General features: G+C 45.2%; 1 protein-coding gene across 2 annotated transcripts in view; it reads left to right on the top strand.

The window, feature by feature from the left end:
* Positions 1-18960, top strand: part of PPP2R3A (protein phosphatase 2 regulatory subunit B''alpha) — a 312931-nt gene that overhangs the window by 77692 nt on the left and 216279 nt on the right. For both annotated transcript variants that reach the window (XM_075341038.1, XM_075341037.1), the window contains exon 2: positions 6330-6449. The gene's annotated coding sequence lies outside the window, so the exon portion shown is untranslated. The remainder of the gene's footprint in view (positions 1-6329; positions 6450-18960) is intronic.

Raw genomic sequence — 18960 nt, 5'->3', positions numbered from 1 at the left:
GAATCTGCAGCTATTCATAGCTGCGGTAGTACAGCGAAATAGCTGCGGTAAACCTGCGGACATTCCTGGCCCCATCTCCGTAGTGGAAAGCCAGTATTTCCGCAGGTAATTCCGCAGAAAGAATTGTCATGCAATTACGTGTGACTGCGGGACATCCGCAGGATGAACACAGCACTCCCCATGTCCCATAGGATAATATGGGGAGTGTCTGTGCGTGCAAAAACCTGCGGATTTATCTGGAAAATCAAGAAAATGAGCGGATTTTCTGCGGATAAAACCGCAGGTTTAATCTCCCGTGAGCACAAAGGCTAAGGGTATGTGCGCACGTTGCGTTCTGGCTTGACACACATTCTGCAGCGTTTTGTCACTGCATGTGCGTTTCACAACGCATCCAAAACGCTACATTTTGGATGCATTTTGATTCAGTTTGGATGCGTCCTGGATGCTTGCTCTACCATAGACAGAGTGGGAAAAGCATCCAAAACGCACAAAAGAAGTGACGTTGCTTTTTTTTTATTTTATATATTTGGCATCCAAATTGCTGCTTTTAAAAACGCAACGTGTGCATGGAATTTGCCGACTTCTCATAGCCTTTGCTGGGGAAGCACAACGCATGCAGTTGTAAACGCATGAAAAAAACGCAACGTGCGCACACAGCCTAAGTGATCTGTCATCCAAGCGTGCAGCATTTGGGGAATGCCTTTTTCTTGCTGTTGGCTTTATTAATTCTACACTGTATTATTGGTTCTTTTTAAAGTGAACGTCTCCCCGAAGTGAGAAGTGGACGGGTTATAGGGCGGAAGACTTTCCTGTCATCTGGGAACAATTGAAAGTTAATGACGTCACTTCTATACATACAGAATCTGGAATGTGTGCTCGGCCACGGCTGACATCATCCGAGTCAACATGCCGAGCTTCCTCCTGACAGAGCGCACAACACTTGTTTGCTTTGGAAAACAGCGAGGAATGACACAATCGCTGCTGACAGGCTGCAACGTGCTCAAACTCCGAAATGTATCATGGAAAAGTTTATGCTGCGCTAAGGAGGCATCCAACACAGTCTGTTCTTAGTTATACGGCTCATAGGGTCTTGTCTAAAACCAAACACCCGTGGCGTTGTCCATGGGGACTGGGGTGAAGCTTGTATTTCAATTTTATCATGAATTGTTTCCAGACCTGTAGTACATGAGTGAATCTCCTGGAGACCATCTTTTTACTATTGATGAAAACCCATAGTCAGAGGAGGTGGATGTTGACGTGCACTTTATTTTCAATGGTTACTTCCAGTCCTCTAAGGTTCACCCTTACTAACGTTAACTCTTTGCCTTGTGGCGGTGTTGGCTCAGCGTGCAGAAAAAGGGTAAATAAGAGGTTTCCTGCAACAAACTTGGAATATTTAACTTCAATAGTCGGTATATTTTTTTTGTATGCAAATTAGCTGTCAGAAATAAGGAGTACTGTAGTGCCACTTATCATAAAATGGTAAGGTGGAAGGAACGTCAAGGGCCATCGGGTCCAACCCCCTGCAAGTGCAGGTTTTCCAAAACCATTCCAGCTATATGTTTATCCAGTTTCTGCTTGAAGATTTCTATTGAGGAAGAGTTCATCACCTCCCGTGGTCGCCTGTTTCACTCCCTGACTGCCCTCACTTTCAGAAAGTTTTTCCTAATGTCTAATCTGAATCTCCTTCCTTTAAGTTTCATCCCATTGCTTCGTGTACTTTCTTGTGCTAATGACAATAGGGTAGTTTCCTCTGCACTGTGACCACCTTTCAGATATTTGTTGACCGCTATTAAGTCTCCACTCAGCCTTCTCTTTTTCAAACTAAACATCCCTAGTTTTTAGCCATTCTTCATATGACATGGTTTGCAGACCTTCTACCATCTTGGTTGCTCTTCTCTGGACTTGCTCCAATATGTGAGTTAGCTAAGGCTGCTTTCACACATCCGTTTTTTCCTGTGCGGCACAATCTGGCGCTTTGCAGAAAAAACGCAACCGTTTTTTGGGTTTTTTTTGCCGCCGGTTGCGTTTTTTTTTTGCATAGACTTACATTAGTGCCGTATTGTGCCGCATGGGCTTGCGTTCCGTCCGGTTTTTGCCGCATGCGGCAGATTTAGCCGATGCGGCGGCCGGATGGAACGTTGCCTAGCACGTTTTTTTTGTCCGGCAAAAAAAAACGCATCCAGCCGATGCGGCGCAATTGGCAATGCATGCCTATGGACGCCGCATGCGGCGTCCTGCGGCGTACACCACATCCGGCCGCCGCATGCGTTTTTTCCACTGCGCATGCTCAGTAGCGTGCCGCAAGCGGCAAAAACCGGATGGGCCGCATGTAAAAAACTTATGCAAAGGATGCGGTTTTGTCACCGCATAGGTTTTAGAGCCGCATTGGCCGGCTTTGCTAAAACCAGAGGTGTGAAAGCAGCCTAACCTGTAAATATTTGCCTTGGATTTATGTTATTTGGCTTTAAATAATTTTTGACACATTTATTAAATGGGGCTCTCTAGGTGGCTTTGCATAATTACTACTTTACTCATTCCCCATTGGTAAAGACCATAAAAATTAGCACTGAATAAAAAGGTCCATATCTCTAGAACCGTATGACCTAAATACAAGTGTGTGTGTGTGTGTGCGTGTGTGTGTGTCTGTGTGTGTGTGTGTCTGTGTGTGTGTGTGTGTGTGTGTGTGTGTGTGTGTGTGTGTGTGTGTGTGTGTGTGTTGCGTTTATATATTGTAAAAGTAAGGCGTGTTTCAAAGCAGAAAATGTCTGAAGAATGGTTAGATCACATCTTTTAACCTTTGTGCTTTTAGAAACTTGAAGTGGTTAATAAGCCTCTTAGAAGCCTGCCCGTATGATCAGAGAGTTGTTCTTATATAAAAATGAATAACCTTCTTTTGGAGCATTTTGTGAGCACATTTTCATCTGGTGTTTAAATTTTTGTGGATCCGCTCAAAACCTTCCTGAAAAAAACACCAAAACATTGTGTAAACATTCGGTTTTTCTTCTGAGATCTTCTCTTCTGAATTAGAACCACAAAGTTTAGCTCAACTTTTTGAGTAATCATAAATCATCTGAAAGGAGCCAAGAAGGAAGATTAGAGTTATATAATCTCGGTCGTCCGATATTCTGGTAAGTATCTGGGACTGCAGACTTCTGAATCCTGACAGTATGTGGTGTGCACCGCATACTGTCAGGATTCTCCGGTGTTGCCAGTTAGAGCGATTGGTCACAGATTTGCATACATGTGGTCACGTGCCAACTAGATGTGCCCAACATCTCTCAATTCACTTGTATTTGGAGATGCCAGGTCCACCTAGCGAGAATGTGGCTGGAAGTGACTACACGCTGGCATCAGTAATAGCAGAAAGTCCTGACAGTCTGCACACTGTCAGGATTCAGAAGTGTACATATAGTCACTGCAGACTTTTATCAGAAAACTGGAGAATCCCCTTAACTCATTCTGCAGCCAGCAATGGACATTGCAGCACGTAGACGTCGGAAGGCAAAGGGTCTGAAATCTTTAAGAAAAAAAAATCTAAAAAAACGTATACATTCCAACTGAATAAAAATGCCCCCATAGGTGTCCAATCCATACCTGATAACCAGTCTTGTGCCATTGCTAAGGATATTGGTCTTGGGCTATGTGCGCATGCTGCGTATTTTACCGCAGATTTGCTGTAGAAAATGTGTCTGACATTTCTGCAGTCATTCCCCAGCAAAACCTATGGGTATAAAAAAAAAATGCTGTGCGCACACTGCGTTTTTTTTTTTTTTTTATACTTGCGGATTTACCCGCGGAATTTCCGCTGCGGAATTAATGTGCATGTCACTTCTTTTCTGCAGGTACCTGTGGTTTTTGCCATAGATAATGGTAAAAAAAACGCCGCAAAAACTTGTCAAATCGCGGCAAAAACGCGGTGTGATTTTACCCGCGGTTTTTGCAGAGGGTGCAGATTTTTCTTAAAGTCCATTTTTTTTTTTTTAGTGTGAACAGGGCCTTAAAAAGTGAAAATATACCATAAATGTGCATTATGGGAAGTTTTCCATATTCTGGCGCACAGGCCTAGATGATAACTGTAGCTTAATTTGACATGCAAAAAAGAAAATCTTTGTATTCTGGTCCCGTTCAGATCAGGGCTCGTTTCTAATGTCTCTCACACACGTCAGGGCCATTTTTTTTTTTTTAAGGCCAGGCCCCAGTTTGCCCCACAAGGCACAGGTTCTCGCCTGTCATCACAGAGAGGTGATTATTTTTGTCGCGCTCTCCTTTGTTTCTTCAGGCCTCTTACATGTTGACGGATTAAGGTCAGACGTTGTTGACACGTCTCAAGTGTTCGTCATGAATATATTTTGTGGTGATTTGCTGGAGGACTGGTAATATACTCTGCTCTGTGTCAGTCACTTCTCTCCATGGCCTGGGTTGTGGATTTAACACTTACCTACTTCTCCCTTCATCCTGTGCCAGTTGGCTCTGGCCATACGTGTGGCATCGGGTGGGAGGGAGGGGGTACGACAGTCGTTAAAGCCATTTTATTTGCATTAGGATTTGCCTGGCTATGATGGAGCCGGGATTCCAGGTGAAATGTGTCCACAAGTGCAAAGATGACGCAGGTCCATGTAATGAATATGTGCTGCTGCAGAAAGGCCGTTGCTATTTTGGACTATGGAAAAGCTGGATGACAACACAAGCAGAAGCCGGTCACCTAGCTTTTCCACTGTGGTATTCTCCCAACTGAACAGTAAACCATATCGCCCATTGTCCTGCCGATCGCCACAGATCTGTATGCGGGCACCTAGAACTATACGTTATTGCCAATGAAAAATGCGATTTATTTTCTCATTTAGAGAAATGTAGTCTATGGAAATTTGCCCAAACGGCGGAAAAATCCAGCTGCAAATGTGATTTTTAAAAAAGTACATTAATTTCAGTGCTAAAACCACCCAGCATGTGCAGTACTGAATCCAGTATTGTGGGTGAAAATACGTTTTATTATATTTATATGTTTTAGATCTTGTGCTGTAGCAATCCATAAAATGGTGTGGAAGTTCTGTGCGATCTGTGCTTAGTCCTATTTTTAGATTCATTTTTGAAAACATCTGTCTGAGCTGTGCCCCCAGGCAGTGGGGGGAGCCCTCTCTGAGCTGTGCCCCCAGGCAGTGGGGGGAGCCCTCTCTGAGCTGTGCCCCCGGGCAGTGGGGGGAGCCCTCTCTGAGCTGTGCCCCCGGGCAGTGGGGGGGAGCCCTCTCTGAGCTGTGCCCCCGGGCAGTGGGGGGGAGCCCTCTCTGAGCTGTGCCCCCGGGCAGTGGGGGGGAGCCCTCTCTGAGCTGTGCCCCCAGGCAGTGGGGGGGAGCCCTCTCTGAGCTGTGCCCCCGGGCAGTGGGGGGAGCCCTCTCTGAGCTGTGCCCCCGGGCAGTGGGGGGGAGCCCTCTCTGAGCTGTGCCCCCGGGCAGTGGGGGGAGCCCTCTCTGAGCTGTGCCCCCGGGCAGTGGGGGGGAGCCCTCTCTGAGCTGTGCCCCCAGGCAGTGGGGGGGAGCCCTCTCTGAGCTGTGCCCCCGGGCAGTGGGGGGAGCCCTCTCTGAGCTGTGCCCCCGGGCGGTGGGGGGAGCCCTCTCTGAGCTGTGCCCCCGGGCGGTGGGGGGAGCCCTCTCTGAGCTGTGCCCCCGGGCGGTGGGGGGAGCCCTCTCTGAGCTGTGCCCCCTGGCAGTGGGGGGAGCCCTCTCTGAGCTGTGCCCCCGGGCAGTGGGGAGAGCCCTCTCCGAGCTGTGCTCCCATGGCAGTGGAGGGAGCCCTCTCCGAGCTGTGCCCCCATGGCAGTGGAGGGAGCCCTGTGAGCTGTGCCCCCGGGCAGTGGGGGGGAGCCCTCTCCGAGCTGTGCCCCCATGGCAGTGGGGGGAGCCCTGTGAGCTGTGCCCCCGGGCAGTGGGGGAGCCCTCTCTTCGCTGTGCCCCTGAGCAGTGCGGTGCTGTCAGAATTGTTTCACCACCTGTGAATAGATGGAGGTGCACGGTGGAGCTCAGGATCAAATATAGCACCCTTCTCTTGGGCTGTTGCGGTCTTCCCTGCAGAAGGACCTGTTCTCCATTTTCCTGTACTGGGAAAGTTGAGAGCGGGTCCTTCTGTGTCCAGATGTAAGCATGGGCCATGTAATATGTGATGGGCCAGATTTGACGCACGTCTGTAGACCCTACGCCTTCTTTTCTGATGGGATTTGTGGCATTGTTCTGTTTCTTTCTGATATTGTGTGTGATGTAAATATCATTTACGGTGTATGTGAGCTCATCTGTAGGTTCTTATATTTTATTTTTTTTTTTTCTTTTATCTTTTAGGATTACGAATGAGACATTTTTGTAGACAAACCTCCTGGAAGGCTGAACGCTGACTGGAGAAGATGATCTGCACAGAGGAACAATGTGACTGTTGTGTGACTGCAACACTACACTGACCAGGTCTGTGCGTCCTATCTGAGATCCCGGCATAGATCACTGCTTAGTTTGATATTTTTAAGAATAAAGGGGGCTTTACACGCTGAGACATCGTTAATGCGAACTCGTTGGGGTCACGGAATTGGTGACGCACATCCGGCCGCATTAGCGATGCCGTTGCGTGTGACACCGTTGAGCGATTTTGCATCGTTGCAAAAACGTGCAAAATCGCTCATCGCTGACATGGGGGTCCATTCTCAAAAATCGTTACTGCAGCAGTAACGATGTTGTTCCTCGTTCCTGCGGCAGCACACATCGCTCCGTGTGACACCGCAGGAACGAGGAAGCTCTCCTTACCTGCCTCCCGGCCGCTATGCGGAAGGAAGGATGTGGGCGGGATGTTACGTCCCGCTCCGCTCCGCCCCTCCGCTGCTATTGGGCGGCCGCTCAGTGACGTCACTGTGACGCCGCACAGACCGCCCCCTTAGAAAGGAGGCGGTTCGCCGGTCACAGCGACGTCGCCGGGCAGGTAAGTATGTGTGACGGGTCTGGGCGATGTTGTGCGGCACGAGCAGCGATTTGCCCGTGTCGCGCAACAGATGGGGGAGGGTACCCACACTAGCGATATCTGGACCGATATCGCAGTGTGTAAAGCCCGCTTTACTCTCATTTCTCCAGTTTTGAGTAGATACTTGCATCCTTCATGAATTAGTAATTCTGCATTGTAGATTTTTTTACAACAATTGTTATTTATCATAGAAATCGCCAGTTGGGTGTTACCATTCTCCGTGTAAATTGCAAGTCTCCATAAACTTTCACCATACATTTCAGATAGCTATATACAGAATGATCATTCCCCTCGACAACCCTCTTTTCCAATCTCATTGCTGCGCCAGTCAACTGTGTGTTCTTAGTGGGGAGAAGGGAGTAAATCCACTGCCCAGTGCCTCTGGCGGCAACCAATGCCTCTGGCGGCAAGTTTACAAATCTGAAAGTAAAAGGCTTGCTATCTTAAATTGAGAGCTCGATCCTTCTTTCAACCAAAATCTGCAATGAGGAAGCAGGACTCCTCCATAAAACTTAGATTCCACTAAAATCGCCAAGGGAAAACCAGATCAGTCTACTTTGGATGACCAGCTATCAAAATTTAAAGTCAAGAATTCTAATGTCCACTTGGCCATATATTCGTGCATTCTTATGAGAAACAGTAGAGGAACGTCACTAGTGATTTGGTCTACGAAAAAGTGCTCCTAATGTGGTGTTTTCATGGACAGCTAGTATATGCTAAAACAGGAGAGCTTACAAAGTCCTCTTTAACAGCAAACTTAAAGGGTTATTCCTATCTCCAAGATCCTATCCTAATGTATAGTAGGTGTAATAATCATTTTTTGCAAATATCTCCAAGTAGTATAGTTGTTCTGAAATAACCATGTGTCTTACCTCATGTGCAGGGCATTGCAGCTTAGGTATCCAAGGTTACGACCACTAATATAGTGACAGTTAGTTGCTCTTGGTTGTATCCATGGATAGCTCAGCTGCAATGCCCTGCACATGAGGTAAGAGACATGGCTATATCAGGAAAACTATACTAAATTTCTATTTGGAGGTGTTTGCTAATATTATTATTAATATTATTATTATTATTATTATACCTACTAAATATTGGGATAGGATCTTCGAGATGGGAATAACCCTTTAAGTCCACCAAAATCTTTATACAATGCAAGCTGTGACTGGGTCCTTCTCCCATATCACACAATCAATAGAGCAATCAATGGATGAACAATCCAAAGAGCATTTATTCCAAGCAAATCAAATGGTCCATAGCATAATCCACAAAACAGGGTAAAATTAGTCCAGCGATAAATGTCCAGGTCTCTCTGAGAAGTCTCAGCTTCTCCCAGAGGATCAATCCTTCTCTCTTCCAGTTCTCAAACAGACTGACTCATCACCCCAGGTAAGCAAAGAGGTTAGGTGGATTCCAGGCCCACCTCCCCCCACACCTAGGGATAGAAGCACTTCAAGAAGCTATAACCTTGCATTACAGGGGGTGATTACCTGCAGACAATACAATGTACACACAAGCAGTACAAATAATGGACAGTTAGGGTCCCATCACACGTAGTGACGTTCCAGCAATCCGACCAGCGATCTGACCTGGCAGGGATCGCTGGATCATCGCTACATGGTCGCTGGTGAGCTGTCGATCAGGCAGATCTCCACAGCGATCAGAGACCAGCCACCAGCGACCCGTGTAACGACGCTGTGCTTGGTAGCCAGGTTACACATCGGGTAACTATGCAAAGCACTTTGCATAGTTACCCGATGTGTACCATGGTTACCAGCGTACCGCCACTGACCGGCTGCCAGACGCCGGCTCCCTGCACATTCAGATCGTTGGTCTCCCGCCGTAAAACACGCCGATTCGTGCTGCACAGCGGGCAAAAAATGGTTCTGATCATTTTGTAACGATCAGCGACCTCGCAGCAGGGGCCAGGTCGCTGCTGCTTGTCACACACAGCGATATCACTAGTGAGGTCGCTAATACGTCACAAAACCTGTGACTTTTGAGTGATTTCGCTAGCGATCTCGTGTGTGTGATGGGGGCTTTAACCAAGCTTAAAATAGGAATCTACACAACATGATACACCTCCCCCATATCCCACCATCCCACAAGCCATGAGGTTGTCCTATTCTGCCATTTTAAAATCCAGTTAAAAGTTAACTTTTCAGTTTTCTTGACTTTCCCCATCCACTAAACCAATGGCATGCGTGTGGATTTCTTTATTTTGATAAGATGATTTCTGTGCTTTAGTAATTCTGCAATCTTTAAAGAAGCAGCACTCGCTCCTTGAGACATGCACTTATAAGATCATGATTGCACGGAGCATACGGCCAAAAGCTTTTTTTCACCTGAAAACCCAGTTTCTCAAGGCCACAAGAACCGCTTTGGCCGATAGGAGCGCCGTATGCCCGGTGTAGTCCTTATGTTCTTAGCGATTTGCCACTAAAGTCTTCCTTTTTTTTTTTTTTTCTACGGATATTCTCTACTTGTGCTCAGCACCGCCACCTGTGTGCCGAGCCCTCGTTGACAATCACTGTGTTGTACATGTTGCTGGATATGACCTGGGGAGTTTCTTGCTGGTGAGAAAAACTTTCTAGTTTCTTTTTAAAGAAGTACCGTAACACTCATTCAGCAATGTCACATATGCTCATGAGGCAGGACTAGTCCGGCTGGGCATGTCTTCCTCTGGACAAGTCCTGCCTTAGATTTTCTAATCACACCTCCCTGGGAATGAGTGACACCCTGCATACAATCCCTGCTCTGTTAGGACCATGATACAGGCGATCAATCACACTCAGGGCGTCCTGATTAGAGGATCCAAGGCAGGACTAGTCCAGGGGAAGACACACCCTGCTGGACTAGCTGGATTAGCATATGTAATGCTGCGGAATAAACATTTAATTGTTCAGAATTGCAGTGTTAAGGCTATGTGCGCTTCAAATCGCTGCAGAAAGAGTCCGTAATGGAAAAAGAAAAAAAAGCCCATTTCATGCGCTCTGAGTGCAGCCCCTCCCATAGACAGAGCGGGAGCTGCAGGCAGAGCGCACGGAAAGAAGTGACATGTCACTTCTTAGAACGCGCGCTTCGGGCAGCAGCTGAAGCGCTGCGATCTAATACGCCACGTGCGCACGTCTCCTGCATAATCTTCATAGATTATGCTGGGGGCGCAGGACGCATGCAGTTACGCTGCGCTGCAGATCGCAGCGTAACTGCATGCAAATACGCAACGTGCACATATAGCCTATAGCACATAGATCAGCTAATTAGCATGAATACATCCGCAGTAACGGCAGGGGCTCTGATAGGTTCCATTTAGCGTCTTAGCTATATTTCATTTCATTACAGTTCTGGCAGGGGTGGTCACATAACTCCTGCTGTGATTCATCCCCACGCCTTGGCAGATTTGCCTTTTACAGCTCTTAGAAAGCTGGCAGACACCCAACGGGGGCACGGTGCCTTTTTTACTGGTTAGCCAGATTTACCAGAAACCTGTCTAAAAAGATTTGACGTAAACTTTGTACTTTGCATTTGCACAGATAATGGAAACGCTGGAATGAGCATTACGCTAATGGCAAACACTTGTAGTCATATCTGACAACTAACTCCACATTGTAAGGACGGAGCGGACCCCTGGCATCCTGATCCGAGAAATCACTGCAGACGTTGCTCTCCAGCTCTCGTGTTACAGGAACCTTCATGCTTCCTGTTGTGCGCAGACAAGTGTATCCTGCCATGCCAAGTACAGTGCGGAGCAGAGGAAAGAGCATTGTGCAGAGAGCAGTGCCAGAGAATGGGAATTAGGCCTCCTGTCACCTGGTTTGGGGTTTAAAGGGACAAATTCGATAAGTTTCCCACTACGTGAAGTTAACCTAACCGATCACTGACTGCATTGTGGATCAGACAACACATTACTCAGATGTAAGATGATGCTGTATTGGGCAGCCCTCTTCTGTAAGTGTAGTACTAACTCTTGGGTAAGGGAATAGACCTCTGCTGGAGGGATTTTTCTGGTTGATCATAATTTTATGTATGGCTGTGTTCAGTTTGGAAAACGTTGCTCTGTACGAGAACGGAAAGTAGAACTTTTGGGGCGAAATGCAAAACTCTGTGTGGGACTGAAAACCAACACTGCACATCACACTTAAAACACCATCCCCACCGTCAAACATGGTGGTGACAGCATCCTGCTGTGGGGAGATTTTATTTCTTCAGCAGGGACGGAATCTGGTCAAAGTTGATGGGAAGATGGATAGAACTAAATACAGGGCAATCCTGGAGGGAAACCCGTTAGAGGCTGCAAAAGACTTGAGACTGGTCATAGTTTTACCTTCCAGCAGGAAAACGACTCTAAAAATACTGCCAGAGCTACAATGGATGGTTTAGATGAAACCATATTCATGTGTGAATGGCCCAGTCACAGTCAAGACCTAAATCTCATTGAGCATCTCTGACAAGACTTGTGAATTGCTGTTCACAGATGCCTCCCTCCAATCTCACTGAGCTACAGATATTTTACAAAGATGAATAGAGAAAATTTTCAGCTTCTAGATGTGCAAAGCTGGTACAGACTATCCCTAAAGACCTGCAGTAGTAATTGCAGCCAAAGGTGGTCTTTACACTTCAGAAATACTAGTTACTTAATGTTGGGATAACACATAAAAGCCCAATAAAATACATTTGTCGATGTAACTTGAAAAAATTGTGAAAAAGTTTAATGGGGTATGAATACTTTTCAGAGCAATATATATGCGATCACTGGGAGTAGAAGAAGAGCAACACTCGTAGCTAGAATTGATCAATGCTCATAGGAGAAGACTTGATGGTTTACACTGCTGATCCGGCTATATATGTGCCTGTATGGAGACCATGGAGGATAGCAGCTGCCAGGCAATTAGTTCAGGCGGTTAAGGTGTCAATAAATTTGACAAAGTGTGTCTTTGGCCCTTGCAGACTCGTCTGCCATATAGTACTATTTTTACTTAACAGCCAAAGTACTGTCCAATATTATTCCCAGCCTGAAACTTGTTCTATGCAGCATGATGCTGTCATCAGCCCTTTTAATGGCCAATTTTAACATGAAAATCTCTAAACGAAAGGTGGAAGATTGGCAGTAGGTTACCAGCACATCGCCAGCTCAGATCGAGGTCCATTAGTATAAATGAGGTATCTGGCTGAGGACAACCAACTTCACCCATAGTGTATTATTAGGTAAATGAATTATTTTTGAGGAATTTCTCCAGCAGAGACTCTCCAATCAAAACTTGGGTTGTTTTGAAGAGTTTCTGCTCTAAAAGCTCGTGTATGACCACTAAAGGCGGCATTAAACTTTCCATAATGTCAGCAAAATGCTTATGCACATGCACTCTCTGTTCAGGTGAGCATACATGTCCTCTCAATTAGGAAAGCAGAAAAAGCTGCTGACTGAGCTCTTTACCTGCAGATTAAGTTCTTTTCACAACAAGGATCGGGCATGTTTTATCCTCCTCCAGTGGATAAATGATGAATAGTCTTATATGGGATGTCCACTTTAAAGAGAACCTGTCATCAGATTAGAAGTGAATAGTGTTTGATCTTTTTATTTCTCCTGCTCCCCTGATAGAGATAGGGGTCTTTTTATTATTTGGTGCCAATATTTGTCATTACCAACAGAGCGTGGCTCATGGATTCTCTGGTGTGGTGTCTTTAGGTTACTCTGTAGTATCGGGGTGCATTCATACATCTATCTTGCTAAATTCTCCTAAAAAGGGCTGAAAGCCCGTACTTACTAAGCGCTCACTGATATCCTAATCAGGCACGAATACTAAGATTCTTTATAGCAAGATATTATTTATTTTAATAGCACATGAATAATCAATGGTACATAGGCATTAGCACTACTTTATAGTCATAGAATCTTATACAATAACAGAAATATGCATCAACATTACCATATGCTGTAGCACTCCTTCCTCATTGGAGGGACTCGATTAGTGAGAAGGAAGACAACCCGGCCTCTGCATCACAGGCGCAGTGCATCCACTTGAGCGTCCTGGAAATGTCCCTATCTCACTGAGCAAGCCCTGTATTTTTATACCAAACTTTGTACATTGTGGTTGTCGTGTGCACTGAGTATTGTAATTGGTGACCAGCATGTGATTGCTGAGTCATGGTCATGTAACCTGACCGCATGCTCCTGTAGGCACCAGTAGCTTCCTACACATGGTGCTAGCTGACCACTGGTTTCCTGCATATGTTGCAATGAGCTGTGAATTTGACATCGCTAGTTTCCTACACATGTTGCTAACTAACCACTGGTTTCCTGCATATGTTGAACTGTAAGCGTTCCTTCCTCATAATAGTGGTTTGTTCAAGACCTACGAACACGTACTCTTCATCATGGTGAAATCGGGTCAACCAGAAGACGCCTCTCTGATACTGAGCTTGGATGGATCAATAAGACCTGTAATCACTATCTTTTGATTAGAATTCCTATCTAATCACACTCATTCTTCAGTCATATCACATTGGTATCACAACGTCTATATACATTGACCTACAATGCACAGACTGGCCGGAGTGCCGGAGTTTTTCCTGGCCGGCAGGTCTCCCGTCTTGAAAGCGACGGCTTCATACAAATATATGAAGCAGTCACGCTTCGGTCAAGAGACCTACCGGCCAGTCTGTGCATTGCAGTCCAATCTTGGACCTATTCATACAGATGGCTGAACGCACCTTCACCTTGAGATCCACACCCGCAACGGAAGACCATAAAATCTGCACTAAAAAAGGCCATATCTCTAAAACTGTTGGGTAGAATTTTTTTTTTTTATAATTAAGAAGACTAATACTCCTAAGCAAATAAAAAAAAAAAATACGATCAAGAATTAGCCATTTTTGACAACTGGGCAATCACTCAGTTGGGAATTTCCCACCCACAGGCACCTCAAGGTATGGTCCCCCGATCTGCTACAGATTAGGTGAAGTTTCAGAGTACAATTATGATACATCGGAAAAAATTTGTGTTGTCTTGTATGTGTTACAGACATACAGCCATCAGTGGGGAGGAAAGGCAGCGGGGGATTGCAGGACTTTGGAATTTAGTGCAATTTCCTTAGTGAATAATAATAAATAAAGCAGATTCCATCATTTTCACGATGATCCCATAAACACGAGCTTTCTGCAATGTATTATCTACAGCTTTAAAACCCAATGCCAGAAGACAAATATTCCCCCCCAGACCAAGGAGTGGTCCCCTGGAATAATATTCCTCACTGCATGTGGCCCCTTGTGTTTCTAGGCCTTAAGGAGCTGTTTTGATCTTCCTTTTCTTGGTTGCTAAGTGAAATTAAATTCACACAAGTCGCAGCACAAATCTGAATAGGAAGACATTGCGACATCTTGACAAGCTGGGGCTAAGTGGGGCAAGATCAGCATTCGGCCTGGAAGGCGTCCAGCTTTTGTAGTGAGATCATATATCCACTATTGAGATCTCTCTCTTCCTGACATCGCTCATTACAGATGCTTCCTTTAGTTTTCAAGGCCGTTCGGTAGCATAAATATGAAGTGCAGCTAAGACGTCTAGCGTGCATAATGTACTAAGCCCCGACCATTGACTTCTGCATGTCTGCTCGATTCTCCGCCATCTTTTCAGCCCCCTGATAGTAATGATGATGTGTGAGATGCCAGCTGATGCGTTATCATTTGGGACATATTTACTGGCATTACATCAAAAGCAGAAGGCTGGAGGCTCGCATTTGTGCCAAAGCATCTCTGGTTACTCACTGCACAAATATCCAAATCCTACACATGATGAGGAGGCACGGGCAAAAAAACAACCAATTCTAAGATATAGTATATAGAGAAAAGTATTAGGACCTTCCACATAACACCTACAGGAACATTTAGGACATCACTTTATAATCAATGCAAAGGCATTAACAAGGAGTTGGTGCCTTCTTTTGCTAAAATTAGAATAAGACTCTGCCTCACCTTACAGGTGCTCTGGAGAAAACAACATTTTTACAATAGTAAGAAAACTCCGGCACACTACCCCAAAAAAATGAAAAAATAACAAAGTCCTTGCAGTCATAAAACGTTTTTATCGGTGTACAAACAAAAAAGAAGTTAGTCCTTCACAAGTCATGACGTTTTGACCTCTTCAGCCTTCATCTGAATTAGACGGGAAAGGTAAGTCACACGCCGGAGGTGCAATATAGTGAGCTCCAACGAAAAATACACCCGGATGGACAGACCCAACTCCGGGCACATACGATATCAAGACCTCCAGTGAGTGACTTACCTTTCGAGTCTAATTCACACAACCACACAGTCCGGTCAGATGAAGGCCGAATAGGTTGAAACGTCATGACTTGTGATGGACTAACTTCTCTTTTGTTTATACACCAATAAAAAAGTTTTGTGACCGCAAGGACTTTGTTTTTTTTCTCATTTTTTGGGGTAGTGTGCCGGAGTTCTCTTATTACTATGGTCTTATTACTATGTGCCGCTGTAACAGTGTGAACTCTTCTGAGAAGGCTTTCTACAATCTTTTAGATGTCTGTGGGGAATTTTAGCTCTTTCATCCAGAAGAACGTTTGTAAGATCGGACACTGTGGACTGAGAGTACTTGGATCATCCACATTCTAGTTTATCCCAAAAGTGTTGGGTACGGTTGAGGTCAAGACTCTGTACGGACGGTCAAGATTTTCTACACACAACTTCCACCTCCAATGATGTCTTTATAGACCTTGGTTTGTGCACTGAGGAACAGAAAATGGTTCCAAACAATTGTCCAAAACGTCCAGGTATGCTGAATTAAGATTTATCATCGCTGTGACCTGCATAAGAGTCGTTGGCTGACTCTTCTCCCCTAAAAATAAACCTATAGCATCATTCCTTGTCACTTTTACATTTGGTACAATACAGTAAGCCATGTAATGTTCTCCCAGCAGTCACCAAATCCAGATTCACCAAACCCAAACCCTTCCATCAGATGCCAAATAGAGACGTGAGATCCGCCATGCAACAGAACATGTGTCCAGTGGCGGAAACGTTACAACACTCCATCCAAAGCTTGGCATTGTGCATAGTGATGTAAGGCTTGCATGCAGATGCTTAGCCAATGGATACCCGTGCAATGAAGCTTTTGATACTGTTTTTGTGTTGAGGTTAATACCAGAAGAGGTTTGGACTCTGTAATTATGGAATCAGCAGGGTGTTGGAGAATTTTATGTACTCGGTGACCCCTTTCTGTAACTTTCTGATAATCTACGTTATGGCTGAATTACTATAGTTTTGTGAATGCTTGCACCTCCTCAATAATACTGCTCAGTCGATGGCAGAATATTTAGGAGTGAAGACATTTTGATGAACGGACGGGTTGACTCCTATTACAGGACTGCGCTGGTATCAGTGAAACATTTCGGACAAGCCATTTTTTTTCACAAATATTGGTAAAGGCAGACAACATTGTGCGGGGCCAGATGTTATTATACAACAGGGTCAACGGGACTGGGCAAAAAAACCTGAACTAGTGATTGAGACATTTTTTTCCAATACCCCTGTCCATATATTTAGCAGGAGAGCTTGCAAGTGATGTACAGTCATGTCATCTGAATTGCTGTGCCGCGTAATGCTGTGCCGTATAATACTGTGCTGAATCTTTATAAAAACAAAATTCTTCTCCTCTTTACTCACTTTTATGGTGCTGGGATGCAGGGAGTGCTCAATAACGACTATGCACTGACATACAATGGAGAATACGTTGAAGCCTATACATTACCTATGAGTCACCTAGTCGTGAGTCATTGTAGCCCATGAGTTATGTGGCTGTGACAGTGATGCAGTTTGGTATCCACATTTTGTCTAAATATGTAACAATCAATGGCAGCTTGTCTTTCAGCTCCAGCAAAGTATACAATGCAGAACCATCCGTTCACAGAGAATACGAACAGATTTGGCTGCTGCTGCATAACCTTTCTAAATGACTGTTATAGAGTATATAAACCTCGTTGCAGCAGTTTTTGCTGTTCTTCCTGCATAATGTCTTCTGTTGTAATGAGAGATCGTATAGATTTCATTTTTAAGAATTTTTTCATAATTGTCTTTAAGTGTTATTAATGGGGTTGTCCGCTATGGACATCTGTTCTCCACATGATCTATAAGGGCATATTTAGCAGATCAGTGGGGAGTCGACATCCAAAGTCAATTAGGTCCGTTGTTATCTATTGGAATCGCTGCATTCCGTTTTTGCCTTGTAATTCCTGACAAAATGCACTTTTACAACTTCGCTTCCCTGAGCTTACAGCTGTTTGAAATGCAGTCCTGGTAACAGAACTCGTGTTCCTTCAAAGGGACCCCCAATTTAGTAAAGAGGTTCTACAAATCGTGCAATCCTTTTAATGAGGACTCTGCTTTCTAGTGGTTCTCGGTTTTAGGAAATGCTTGTGTTCCGTTTAAAATGCAATTGTTGGAAAACCTTGTGCCAGGTTGTGTCATTCCTTTTTCTCCACCTGGAAATCGATAAATTGGGGGTTTCCAATTCCTTTGTCAATAGAGGGTATTCGTACAAATGCTATCACTGCCCAATCAATGATGTTGGTTTATTAATAAATGCACAGAAACGTAGTTTCCAACATTCTGGAATGTGCCGTAAATGTTCAGAATTTTCAAAAACCAACCTGGCAAATTTGGGAGTCTCCCAGGTCCCCCAAAAAATCCAAAACCATGCCCTAAACTGGGTGGTTAAACTTTTGTTTGGTGCTGTTCCTTTTGGTGAGATAGTGTTCCTTGTGTTTTCTCATGTTTCATCCTCAGTAGCTCCTAAGAATTGATAGTTTGGCCCAGCACTATTGCTGTACCTCTGGCACTGGGTGCTCAACAATCCTGCAGGCAGAGGAAGCTTTTCCGCAGTCCAGTGTCACGGCTGTCTCTCTGCATTATGAGACTAGTGACAGATTCAGGACTTGAGTCATTTCCATTGTTGACTCTTCATATTAAACGTGTTTTCTTTCCTTTGGCATTCTTGGGGTTAATGTCACTTTGTTTTCCAGCAGATTCTGACTCCTAGTCTGGTGTTTCTGGTTTGGGACCACTACCAGTCCCTTTATAAACTCTATGCTACTAGCAGAGGGTGCCGGTTATTCTCTTTGCCATTTGGATGCTGGGCCTGGAGGTGGAAGGAGCTGCTGAAACCTTATCTTGAAGTTGCTTTGGTGGCTGCAGTCTTGGTGCTGACTTCAGGAGTCTGTTGTAGTGTTTTGACGCTGCCTGTCTTCCTTCCCTGGTGTGTTGTTTTATTAAAGCTGTGGGGCTTACCTGCCCACTCACTAGCCAGGGCTATTGTAGGGTCACTCAGGGTTTCAGGTTCCAGCTCGCTGACAGGTGAGGAACCTGTATAGGGACCAGCTAGGAGTGCAGGGTACAGTGGCAGGTAAGTGAAAGAGGTGTCCACCCCCCCCCTTCACTGGTCCTGTGGCACTGCGTTATTGGGATGTCTCCGTTATGTCCCTTGTTTGTCGTAGTGTTGCCCCTATAGCTGTGTGTTTTTTTGGCTCTTGCCGGACCCTCCTTTGGTCCTCGTCGTGACATTCAGTCTGCTTCAGAGCAGCTTTTACAAGCTGTATGATAAAGAGCTTGAAAGCACTGCACACACTTGGCCACCTGTGGTAAACTACAGTAGGAATTGGTAACCTAGACAATGAGCATTGAACAATAAAATTAAAAATCCCTCCATTCTTGAGGGTTTGGCCGAATGCTATGTCCTCGGACTCCTTCATACAATTCATAGGTTCTACGGAGCGCCCCTATCTTCATCGTAAGAGAACAAATCTTCTCTGGAGGTGGCTTACTTCACCAAGACCAAAAAGATCGTCAGTGTGAAATTGCACATGCCAGATCATTTTCTCCCCCTACATCGTGTATTTGAGGATAGTCATTGGGTCCCTATTTATGCCGCCGGATGGTCGGCTGAATGTGTATGGGGGAGGGGAC

Source organism: Anomaloglossus baeobatrachus, chromosome 3 (assembly GCF_048569485.1).
Source record: "Anomaloglossus baeobatrachus isolate aAnoBae1 chromosome 3, aAnoBae1.hap1, whole genome shotgun sequence".
NCBI classification, from domain to species: Eukaryota; Metazoa; Chordata; class Amphibia; order Anura; family Aromobatidae; genus Anomaloglossus; species Anomaloglossus baeobatrachus.
The sequence above is the reverse complement of the archived record's forward strand: the minus strand, read 5'-3'. Positions and strand labels throughout refer to the sequence as shown.